Source organism: Camarhynchus parvulus, chromosome 5 (genome assembly GCF_901933205.1).
Source record: "Camarhynchus parvulus chromosome 5, STF_HiC, whole genome shotgun sequence".
NCBI lineage: Eukaryota > Metazoa > Chordata > Aves > Passeriformes > Thraupidae > Camarhynchus > Camarhynchus parvulus.
This window is the reverse complement of record NC_044575.1, coordinates 23,447,865-23,460,120: the sequence shown is the minus strand read 5'-3', so window position 1 is coordinate 23,460,120 and position 12,256 is coordinate 23,447,865. Positions and strand designations below refer to the sequence as shown.

General features: G+C 48.5%; 1 protein-coding gene across 3 annotated transcripts in view; it reads left to right on the top strand.

Annotated features, from left to right (window-relative positions):
• Positions 1-12,256, top strand: part of CREB3L1 (cAMP responsive element binding protein 3 like 1) — a 45,308-nt gene that overhangs the window by 11,399 nt on the left and 21,653 nt on the right. The gene's annotated exons all lie outside the window — the stretch shown is intronic.

The window sequence follows — 12,256 nt, the reverse complement described above, 5'->3', positions numbered from 1 at the left end:
CATCACTCAGTGCCATTTGCAGGAGGCAGTGCTGTCCACTCAGAAGGATTCACTCAGGTTGCCACCATGTTCTGTGGGAGACTGCCATGCCTCACCAAGACTAGCCATCTCTTTTTTTCTTATATACTTCCTAGCACATGAAATGAAGAAGATTTGCACGTCTGCCTCCATAAGAGCACAGTTTGAAGTCATAGAAGCCACACAGGAACAAAACAGCCTTCTTCACTACCTAAACTAAATGTGTAGAGGGACAAACAGTCAAGCCATAGACTGTCATCCCCTCCTGCTTTTAGAATCAGAGCAATTCCCACCCTCCTGCATGGTTGGGAAAGTCTGAGACTCTCAGAGGAAGAAGATGGGATTTCTCTACCATGTACCACTGCTGCAAGCAAACCTCAAACCCAGCAATACGAGGGCCTGCTTCAGATTATGCCACTCTCCACTCTGACTCAAGATGTGGGTAGCTGTGTGATGGATGATACATTAAGCAACAGTTTGACCTGAGCATCCAGTACGCCCTCCCTTACAATGAATGCCTCATCCTGCCCACATGCCTCCCTTAGCTTTGTTTCCTCCAGGGGCTTGGGAATGGGAAAATTGAGTGCAGTGACCCCCAGGGAATGAAAATGTTTTCAGTGGAGAATCCTACTGCCTGGTTCAGAAGTCATCCTGTTTGTATGTGAAGAGAGCAGGGCTTTGCTTTCATAATAACCCAGGGACAGCCTGTCCACCAGGGATGGACTCCCTGGAACCACAGAGCTGAGCTTTTCCACCCAGCTCAGCTCTGTTGAGTGAGAGAGTAGCTCTGGAAAATGATTGCGTCTTTTTAAACCAATTGGCAAAACTCTTGCATCTCTCCTGGGAACAGGCCAGGGATTCTGAGTCACTGCTTGGGTGGGTTGTGGCCAAGGTAGTCGTACCCAAGATATTAAATGAGAGAGGAGAGATCCACCCAGGAGTGCCAGCAGAAAGAGAAATAGTTATGACCATAATGAATAATAATATAATGATGAAAAGATTCAGAAATGCACTGCCCACTCCAAAAATAAACTTTGAGGACAACTCAAATGTTGTAAAGAAAAGAGAGGAAAGAGTTGAGAAAGACCGCCAAAGCCTGCATGTCAGCTGCAATGCAAGGAGTCCCATCCAGCTGGCCTGGGTTCAAAGAGCTCCTATTGTCCAACAGCATTTCCAAGACACCATTCAAAACTTTCAGAAAATAAACCCAAGATGCAGGGTGAGATTTATCACACAATAAAGGCAAGCCAGATGTGTGCACCCTTTCGGAGAGAGACAGGAGGAAGATGAAGGAGGAGTGAAGCGGGGGGGTATCAAGCAGCAGAGGCATGAGGGAAGAGGTTGGCATGCAAGGCCAGATGCTGTGAGGATCCAGGCAGGAGCAGGGGACTTGATTTTTGCTGGGACACATATTGGGCACTTGTGAAAGGTTTATCAAGAACACTATACTTGGGAAAATTCACCTAGCATCAAGGTTAAGGAGCCAAGAGGGAAGATCCCACTAATGCTTTTTTTCTTTTGTTGCACATAAAACCGCGATGGATACTGAAAGGTTGCTTCTTGTGCTGAATTGTATGTCTGCAAAATAAGGCTCTGTCTGAAAGAATGTCCAGAAGCCAAACCACTGCTGTAGATTTTGTCTTGATTTTCTGAGGCTCACACAGTCTTCATTATTGCTTTGCAGCACTGGCCACCATGGCAGGGATGTAACTTCTTCTGCCACAGGAATCACTCACTTCCACCTGTGATTAAATTATGTTAACATCTATTTAACATAATAAAATAATAATAAAAGCAATTAATTACACAGAAAGATAATTTAATCTTTGAATATGCTGCTAACATGGAGTTACATGTCTACAACCTGCTATCAGTAGAGAATTCCTCAAGTTCTCCCTGCCTCCAGAACAACCTGGCAAGGTGGCCATGCCATACCACACACCACAGATGAAAAGGTGACTTGGATTTGTTCTCAGGAAAATCTATGGTAGTAAGGACTTGTTCATCTAAGAGTAAAAAGCCTGAGAAAACATTTTGGAGGCTTAAGCTAGAGAATCCCTCTTTGCAGTGACTCATTTGTTTGGTAACTGTATTTCTCTTCTACAACAGTTGTTTTTTTATGTTGTGTTTTGGGGTTGGTTTTTTTGGGTTTGTTTTTTTTTTTTTTTTTAAGGTCTGGATGTATCTGGAGTCTTTAAACTGAGCTCAGTTGCAGATGATGAATTTGAAGCAGGACACATTCAGCTTTGTAAGGCGCCATATTTGATTACCAGAGTGGTTCCTCAAAGCCCTAAAACCCATGAGGCTATCCATCATCTCCCTTGTCCAGGGATGTCCAGAAAATGGATTCCCAAATCCATCAGCTTCTGCAGAGACCACTCCAATGCTGGGGTGCAGATGTCTGCTTGATCTCAGACGCAGGAGCTTTCACAGCAGGAGTTCAGGGCATAATAGGTTTCCTGGCTTTAAATGATCATGGGATCTTTTCTTCTCAGAAGCTTCTAACATTACTTGAGTACATGATACCATGTATCTCCATATTTCAACTTCTTTTCAGCAGCTACCTGGTCCTTGGCTGCTGGGCCTTGTTGTGGAGAAGTCCGGCTTGAAGAAGGGATAGCTGGGGAGCCAGGTATTGAGAAGGGGTTTTCATTGGCTTCCTTTTCTCCTTCAGCTATGATTTTCATCCCATGGTTGAAGTGACTGCCTGATCTCTGACCAGTCAGATATCTATCCTTATCTTTGGAAATGCAGGGCTTTTACCGCTGGTTCACCAGCATCACATCTTCATTCTACCCCAGGATGGAGGTAATTCAGGTTACCCCCGTAGTGACAAATGGTCTGAGAGGCCTTACTGCTCTTTGTGGCCTAGGAAGGATTTCCCTACTCTCCAGAGACTCTGGTTTTTGCAGCTACACTGTTGAGGTGAAAATGGTACACTCGGCATTGGAGCTGAAGATTAATTTCCTATCTGCTGCTTAGGGCACAGATTTTCCACTGAGATATTGGCAGAAGGTCAGAAATCTGCATTCCAAGTTGAATTGCTTTGAAAACTGTCCTGGTGCAGAACCCTGTTCAGTCTGCTGCTTGCAAAACCCAACTTTTGCCCAGCCTGGCCACTGAAGAGAGTCCCAGCTCTTGATCTCTCAAGATTTTATGTGAAAATCCTTCACATCCTTGAGTCACAAATCAGCTGGCCCAGACTTAGTTGCTCTGTTAAGTGCCCTTTACAAAGGCCCAAGGAATGAAAGCCACCAGTAATGTTTGGTATTAGCTGCATGCCTCAGCTTTTGGACATGAACAGAGTACAGCTCTTCCTCTTTCAAGGCCTGCTTTTCTTTATGGGTCTCCAGGGACCTGCCAGGGGACAAAATGTGAATTATCTCTGATTTTGGTCTCTGAGCTAAACAGAAACAGTTTCAATGAGACAAATGAAGATGATTGTAAAGATAATTCAGACCTTTCCTCCTCCTCCTCCTCTGGTTATCTCCCAGAGCAGATTTCCTCTATCTACCAGTGTGTCTTTCTTGATGCTTTCTTGCAAGATGCAGAAAAAAAGGCCCATAATGGCATGGGGCTTACAAGCTGTGTAAGAGCAAAGATCTGCTAACTCTGGCAGCTTCAACTCCTTACTGGCCAGGGCCAGAAGCTTCCAAAAAGATAGAAGAAATTGTGGAGTGGCATTTATTCCAATTTATTTTGGTTATTGAATAAACTTTCCCATCCCACTGACTGGTGAATGGCTTGAGCAGCAGCACCTCTCTAATTTATTTTAATTGTATTAAACTTTCATGTCTATTGCATTTCATGTCTTTTGGTGATAATGTGATATGGTTTCACATCAGCATGGCAATATAGCTCACAAAGTCACACAGAATAAACCATTATTTCCTTTCAGTTGCCCTGCCTGCTGTCACACTGTGCATCCCTCACCATTAAGCAGAATTTTTCTCTAAATTGGCCAGGCAGACATGCCACACACAATAAAATCCATGTAGGCTTTTTCAGGGTAGATTCACCTCTAGATTTGCAGGGCTGGGCTGGGGATGTATCCCTCAAGTGTGCAGACATGACTATGGACACCCAGTTGTGTTCTGGCTGCTGTGCCTCTGTGGGGATTGAGGAAGGGTGGATGGGCTCTGCAAGGGCACACCTGGGTTGGGGTGGATCAGGCTAACGTAGCAGATAGGGCCTTCCCAAAAATGATGGATTATATTTTCACACATAAGGACACAAAGTTCACATGAGGTCCCACCCCCAGATGCTACAGCAGCTGAAAGCCCCATCATGGTGTGGAGTTAGGGTGTCACTGGGAGCCTGATGCAAACGCAGCTGAGGCTGCCATGTTCACACAAACAGGCAAAGCACCAGTTCAGCCAAGACAGCAGAGATCTGGGGACAGAGATGATAATACAGCTTCTCTCTCTAAGGGCTACTGCTCATGTGAAGTCTCTGCCTGGAGACTGACCTTGGCTTGGGAAGGAGCAAAGAAGAGGAAGAGATCCCCACCAGCTTGCCCAGGGATACCTGCATTCCCATGGAGAACAGCGCCTACGCATCTCTGTTTGAACACAACCCAGCTGCCACCACAATGGCTTAGAAATAAGGGTGGCTTTGTTTTGTAGCAAGCAAGTTTTGTCTTCAGTTCTCCAATCTCAAAAAAAGCCTAGCAGGACAAGCTTTTTATTTACCTTTCACAAACTCCTAGAAATTTGTCCCAAATCTTCTGCCAAATGAGGGTTAAGAGCAGCAGATCCAAATGTTTCATCCTGAGAGAGTTGTGTCCAGTTCTGCGTGTGGTTTAAGTCCTGCTCTAATTTTTTTTTTTTTTATCAGAGTCAGCTGCAAGGCAGTTGTAAGCCAAAGGAAATTTGGTACATTCATTGCATATGTAGCATACACACAGCAAAAGCATGCTGAAAAGCAGAGGCATTCCTTTTTATCCTCCAGGGTGCCACTGCTGGGAGGAGAGGTGCTTCCGTCTCTCCAGATTCAGCTAGTCACATGCCATAGGCATACCATGTACTGTAGCTGCTTTCCACCCCAGGCCAGCAGAGCCTGTTTTGCCTAAGGAGAGGCTGCTATTCCCCCTCTCCTCCCTTGCACATGCATATCTGCTCTGAACCTGGCACCCACCTACCAGGTGGTAGGAGAGCACACAAATGGCCACACCACTCTGGCCGACGCTACAATGCCACTTGTCTTGTGAACCACCTCAGGCTGTGTTCTGTACTGCCCGTGGTGCTGTGTGCCAACTGCTAATCCCATTTAGCTGAACACACTGGTGCCAGGTATGGAGACACCAGTGTCCATGACTTTAGCAGCACTCAAAATCCTCCGTTGGGGCCACTGGGAATCCAGTCACAGGCTAGCAGATTTCAACTTTCCACATACCTTTTATTCCCTTTTCATTCTTTCAGGGGCAGAAGCATTTAAGTGAAAGACTTAAGTCGCTCTCTTCCCCTGAGCCTAGTACCTCTCAAGATTCTCCCCAGTGAACTGCAGGCGTGTGAACTCTGAGCTGGTATTACACTTCTGCAGTCTTGGCCACGGAACTTCCATGCGGTCTGTGTCGTGCACGTTTTTTAACAACATCACCGGCTCCGTCAGGTTTGTCCCCCCTGCCGGGATTGTAGGGCAGGAGGGCGTGACACCACGAAGCCTTCCTGCCTACCAGGGAGGTTTCGGCTCGCCGCGGGAGCCGCGTGTGCCGGAGGGGCTGCGGCGATGTGCCGAGCGCTCCCCATGCCTGCACGCCGGGATGAGCGGGGCCGGCCCGCGCCGCTCCGTCCTAACCCTGCACTCCTCCCGCGCGCCGCGCCGCGCCTCCGCCAGCCGCCTCCCATTGGCCGCCTCCCGGCGCCGCCGGCCAATGGGCGGCCGCGGCTGCGGGCCGTTGGAAGCGCGCCGCGGCGACCGTTAAACCGCCGCCGCCGTGCCCGCGCGGCCGAGCCGCCCTGAGGGGCTGCGGCTCCTCGGCCGCGGCTGCTCCGCCGCTGCTGCGCCCGGCTGGGCGCCGCGCCCGCCACCGCCCTCCCCCGGCCGTGCCTTGAGCCGCCGACGGTCCCTCCTAGCTCCTGTGGCGCCTAGCGCTGGAAATTGTAAATCCAGGCCCTTGGCACGGATGCGCAGTGGAAGGAGGTTTCTACAGCCAGTTGTGCCTGTGCCTTGCAGGAACAAGAGCAGGCTCAGGGGAGAGCTTATCACTCTCTACAGGTACCTGAAAGGAGGTTGTAGCCAAGTGGAGGTCTGCCCCTTCACCCAGGCAATTATGAGAGGATGAGAGGATGTAGTCTTAAACTGCAGGTTTAGGTTGAACATTAGTAAGAATTTATTCAGAAAAAGGGTGATTAGACATTGGAATGGACTGCCCAGAGAGGTAGTGGAGTCACCATCCCTGGAGGTGTTTAAGGAAGGACTGGCTGTGGCATTTCGTGCCATGTTCCAGTCGACACGGTGTTCAGTCATAGCTTAGATTCAGTGATCTCATAGGTCTTTTCCCACCGAAGTGGTTCTGTGATTCTATGGTCTTACAGACAGCAGCAAATTCTGGGTCTAGTTCCAGATTGGGTTCAGTCAAACCCTGCCACCCTGGGGTGTCTGGTGTGTTTGGTCCACCATATATGCCAAGGTTGTGATGCTGAAAGTAGTCATGGGTGACTTGGGTATTGATGCAGTGCCTGGGAAAGACGGGGTGCTGCTGCTCAGGATGCGGTCCTGCTGCTGGAGGGGAATGACAGTGGCGTTCACAGGCAGTTTGGCCTTTGGTGATTTGGCCATACCACACAGAGAAGCAACAACAGCAAGGGGTAGCAGGTCAATGGCAAACTGCTCAGGCACACCAGGGGCCTGGGTGGACCAGGCATGGATCAGCAGGGACCTGTGATATGTGAGGTACAAGAGCAATAGGGGTTCAGGATAGAGAAGCAGCAGAGTGGTGGCAGCCAAGGGGTGGTTGGATGATCACTTGTGCCCCTTGGGGTGCACATGCACTGTCTGGCTGTGTGGAGAAGTGTGCATAGCATTTATCCATCCTGTCTGAATCTTATTAACACAGTTGAGAACTTCACTTTCATAAGGTCTAAAATTCTCTGCATTTTAAAGAGAGCAGAAGGACTGTCTGGAGTGTATGGGCTCTTCTTTCCTGGAATGTAAAGAAAACCTCGGCTGTGCAGCTGGAGTGCAGGGGGCTTCATTCCTTAGTGAAAGCAGAGAAGGGAAATGCAGATGTCACAGCTGGGACAGGAGATTTATCTTGGCAAGCAAAGAGGAAAAAATTTTCAAAAGAAAAGAGAAAACTCAGAAGAATCCCCTCCCCATTTTCACTGCTTGCCAGCACGAGCAGAACCTCCAACCTGCAAAGGCCTTTCGTCTCCTGGGCCTGGGCTGCCGCCCAGCTGGATTTAGCCCCTCACTGCTTTCTCTTTGGAGCGAGACCGTTGTGGTGGGATGAGAGAGGCTGTGAGAACCAGGCTGATCCTGAAGGAAGACTGTCCAAACAACTCAGCTGGAGGTGGGAAGGAGAAAGTCACAGTCAAAGAATGGAAGCATGAAAGGGAAAAGGAGGGACAGATGCAGCCAGGATGAGTCCAGAGAAGTGGATCCAGGGGGAGGAAGTCATCACCTCCTCAGCCACGCATGGTGCCACTGGGCTACAAGAGTGCTACCTTAAGGCATCCCATGTGCAACTGGGCAGAGTAGAAGGCTTTGTGCCTCAGTCTCTCCTTGGGGCCTCCAGAGTTCTAACACCATCTCTGGGTGGGGGTATATGTAGAGCTTGCATTTGGATGTCTGGATGCCTTGCCTTAGCTCCCAAGATAACTGTTGTACAACAGGAAAGGGTGTTTGAACGAGAAGTGCACGCACGCACATACAGTGTGCTATTTAGACAACCCTAAGCATGAGGTCAGGATGAAAACATGTGGTGGAAATATGTTTGGAAGAGTCGGTGCCTGTGTCGATCACCAGGAGTGGGAGGGAGCAGAAGCCAGGAGCTGACAGGTTCTCACTCTCTCCTCATGCCTGAGGTGGCCTCAGCCTGAGCAGATTCTACTGTGGCATCAGGGTAAGGCTCTCTGTAGGGCCTAGAGATGTAATGCTTGTTGCCTCCCCATACCTGTACACACTGGCTCATCCTCTTTGGGCGCTGCCTCCCTGTCCTCCTAGAGTTTGAGGGGGACAGGCAGCCAGAAATCAGGCTTGGATCAGGAAATTCAGCACATCCTCGCCATTGCATTTCTGTCCCTTGGCTGCCCCCTCCCTGACCGCTCACTGGTAATACAGCTTTGGAAACACATCTCGTGCTATTTCTTGGCTTTGGAGCATACTTAGAAGAAGAAGGAAGGAAAGTGTGAAAGGGAGGGGAAGATAACAGGAGCGAATAATGCAAAATGAGATTGTGCTGTGAGCTTTGTATCCCATCTGGAAACTGTTTTCCCTCAGTACACTGCACACCCACTCCCTCTAGGCCAGGATGGTAAGGGTCAAGTTTCCCAGTTGACTGGTCCCCCTTGGTAAAGCGAGACCCATCTGCATGAAAGCTACTTGAAATATCTTAAAGGAGAATCTCAACAGTTGCTGAGCCCTTCATTGTCACAATTAGAAACTCTTGGCCATTCTTCTGAGGAGCAGGATCTGGCTGATCTCAGCCTGGTTGGAAGGCACTCTCAAGGAGCTTTGGTCTTGAAGAAGCTGCGAGAGGATGAGGCTGCTATGCTTGTGAATCTCTGTCCATCCCACCTTCATTCACACCCAAGTTCCATGGACTCTTTCTTGGACCTTCCTTGGTCCACTGAGACCTTTGTTGCCATTATGTTGGCAAAAGTCTCCTCAAAGCCCGGCCTAGTCTTGTCATTTTGTGGCAGCACATGAAGACCTTTAACTGTGCTGGATCCAGCCTGGGTGGGAACGGAGGGCTAGTGACCACCCAGCACCTTCCATTCCAGCAAGGATAAAGCTTCTATCCATTTGGTCAGGTGTTAAACCTGCTTCTCTTCATTGCTCAGAAGCTTGGAGCACTGGCCCTGCCATGTGCTGCTGTGATGTACGCAGCCCTGAGTCACCATATCCTAGTTCCCTGAACCCTCTCTCACACAAGCAAAGGAGAAGTATAGCTGAAGCTTTCTGAGTTTTGCCAGATAAGTGCGCCTCCCAGAATTAGGCTGGGTGGGACAAAATTTGCATATTCTGCATTAACAGGCTCAAGCTAAACTAATTAGTAGTGTTTTTGATGCCATCTAGCCAAAATAAACTCTGGGTTGCTCCTCACTATGTCCATCCCAGTTGGATATTGACAAGAGGACGCTCTTTCTTCTTACTGTGTTGTTGCATGCACAGCTGTCTTATACAAATTAGAAGTCTAAAATTAACAATACCTGTTGACTTCAGAAGAGAAGAGTCAACCCAAGAGCCCCAGTAGTCTTCCTGGGATGTGGTGACAGCTTCCTGCTGGTCCCATAGTTTCCATTATGGGTATAGCCAGCTACAAACCCATGTTATTATTTTTGTTTGCTTTACTCTTCCTTCTGCTGCTTTCCTCTGCTTCTTGCCACCTTCTTTGAGTAAAACAACAATCTCCAGCTTTGTGTCAGCTCTAGGTGCTCTTCCTCCTTGACGGTATTGCATCCTTGGTGCCCCCTTTGATAATAACTATAGTTATGGCCAGTCTCATGGGCTAGCTCCCTTCTCTCCATCAACTGTGTTTGGAGATGTTGGACTGGTATATGTGTGAGTGATGAGAGCTGAAACAGGCTGCTTTGATGAGAAGGCTTTGCCAGTATTTAGGAGGATAAGACCCAGAAGCCCAGAGGGGGGTAGGTTCCACAACATTTCTAGATTCCCAGAGAGGGGTGCAAGTTTCATTCTCTGCTCATCACCCATGTTTTTCCTGTACTGTGCAGTAAGCCTCTGTCTCTTGGGAGAGAATGGTCTCTTGGGGACCTGAACTCCTGCACCTCTGGGAGAACAGTGTTGCTTTCATCCTCATTTCCAAACAGTGAGGTCTTCCAGCAGCAAGTCTGCTGTGTGGTGTCTAAAATAATGAGAAACCTGAAATTACTCTTGCCAATGTTGGTGCCTGTGTTAAGGCTCTGATACTCAGTCCCTTGCACTCATTACTCATCTCTCACCCCTCAGCAGCTGCTGGGGTGATTTTTTTTTTAGTTTCAGAATAAAGCCAGAGATGCATCTCTGCCTCTTTCCTCTAGGTAGGTTTGTCCAACAATAGAGGGATTGTTGACTGACCAAGGGATCATTGTTCTAAACTTGGGTGGGATGCTGCTAAAAGATAATCTGTGTGACTACTGCACAGATGCATTTTCTTGACTCTCTTCAATCCCACCTCTGCCTTTGTTAATGCACAGCTGTGAAAGAAATTGGAAGCACGTGGCAGTGTCACAGACAGCTCTCCGCACAGTTGTCCATCTACCTCTGCTTCTCTTCCATGGCTACACAGTTGTTCTAGTTTTCAGAGTTACAACATGAAATATGATTTGAGCTCAGCTCTGCTGTGTTGTGGTGCATTAGCAGCCAGCACTCTGAATCCCTTCACTTTTCTGTGGTTCGCGCCCTTACCATAAGGCTATCATGTTCACATCCTGTGTTTGCTTGTGTTGTTTAGAGAACACAAGACAAAGAACAGCTGTTACATGAGCAGGCACTCTCTGGGGTTAATGCTCAGGACTCCAAATTCTTTATCTTTCTATGCTGTAGGATAGGACAAAACCTGGTTTTCCAGTGCATTTTAGATCACTATCTAACCCAGTTCCATCTGCTGACTTAGCTTCCTCTGAAGTTACACTCCCCACAGATGGTAGGTGTTTTCTGTTACTTGATTCAAGTGCAAAAATGCTCCTAGGCAACTTAGAAATGGCTGGGTGGATTTTACCAAACTACCCCGCCAACTCTGCTTCTGCTGTGGGAACAAGTGGAGAAAACTTTAGCCCAGACATTGCAGGGAGGGCCTCAACACTAGGATTGAGCATGAGTGTGCCTTCTCCACCCTACTTGCACGCGCAGTGACTGGTCTCCAGGGAAGCCTTGGATGGTCATGTGTTGGGCTGTCACTCCAGGCAGTCGGAGGACAGGTGGGAAGGAAGTGAATGGAGAGAAATCTCATGTCAGGCAGAATGCAGGTGGCAGGGACTCCACCCCCACTTCCAGCATGCTCTGTAAGCATCTGAGGTTTTAAATGGAGTGGCTGAAGGATGATGTTGGAGGGTGAAAGGCACTGACATGTTGGAGATTGCTGCCCCTTACCATCTCCCTCCCCCACTTGGTGGGAAGTGTGGGTGTGTTCATCTAGAGCCTACTTCACTCCCCAGCCTCACCCCAAAGCTCTGCCAGCCAGTGGAATGTTGACAGAGTGGTACTGTGCTCAGGTAAAACAAATATACCTTCCAGTAGGAGCAGGAACCTACAGGCTCCAGCATCCGGGGTCCTCTGGCCACCTCCTGCCTCAGTCCTAGCACTGGGGAAAGAAAGGACTGCACACACCCCATGCTTCCCTAGAAGCCAGGCTCTCTCCTGAGCTGAGCTCTCACCCTGGAATTCATTGGCATTCATGTCTCCACTCCAAGACCTATGTGGTCTCTCCCACTCTCATTCATACCCTGTGGCTCTTGGTATTTCAGTATACTGCTTTCAATGCCTTTCTGCCCACCGAGATGCTTTTCCAGGCAGGGGGTGGGGGGACAGACCCAGTCTGACTCTGCTGAGCTCTCTCCAGTTCATTTAAGTTACACAGTTCTGTCTGTGTAATATAGTCACTTGAATCTATCTGTCTTTTCTTTCCTCTCCCTGAGCCAGAAGCCTCAATCTGCCAACAAATGGGATAATTTTTCAGCTGGTGTTTGGCAGCCATCATTTTTCTCCCTGCCCAACCAATGCTTTGTTGTAGCAAATGGAAAAGTTAGTGATTTGACTTCTGAATAGGAGGATATGCCTCAAAGGAAGAAGGTTCCCTGTAGCATCAGGAGCTCAGCTCTGCAGCAGCACTGGCCAGATTTACTGACTGTTACTGGAATGATTAGTGGAATGATTGTTTGTTGTTAACAGCCCATCTGTAGTGTTTAAACTTCATCGGGGAGCTGAATTTCACAGGCATTATCTGGCTGAAGTACAGCTTCATATGGTCTACAGAGGGGCTGTTAAATCCCAGAGGAAATGAAATACAACAGGGGGCCTTCCTGTTATGTTGATCCAACTGATCTTTTTTCTCTGATAGAAATCAGCAGCTGGA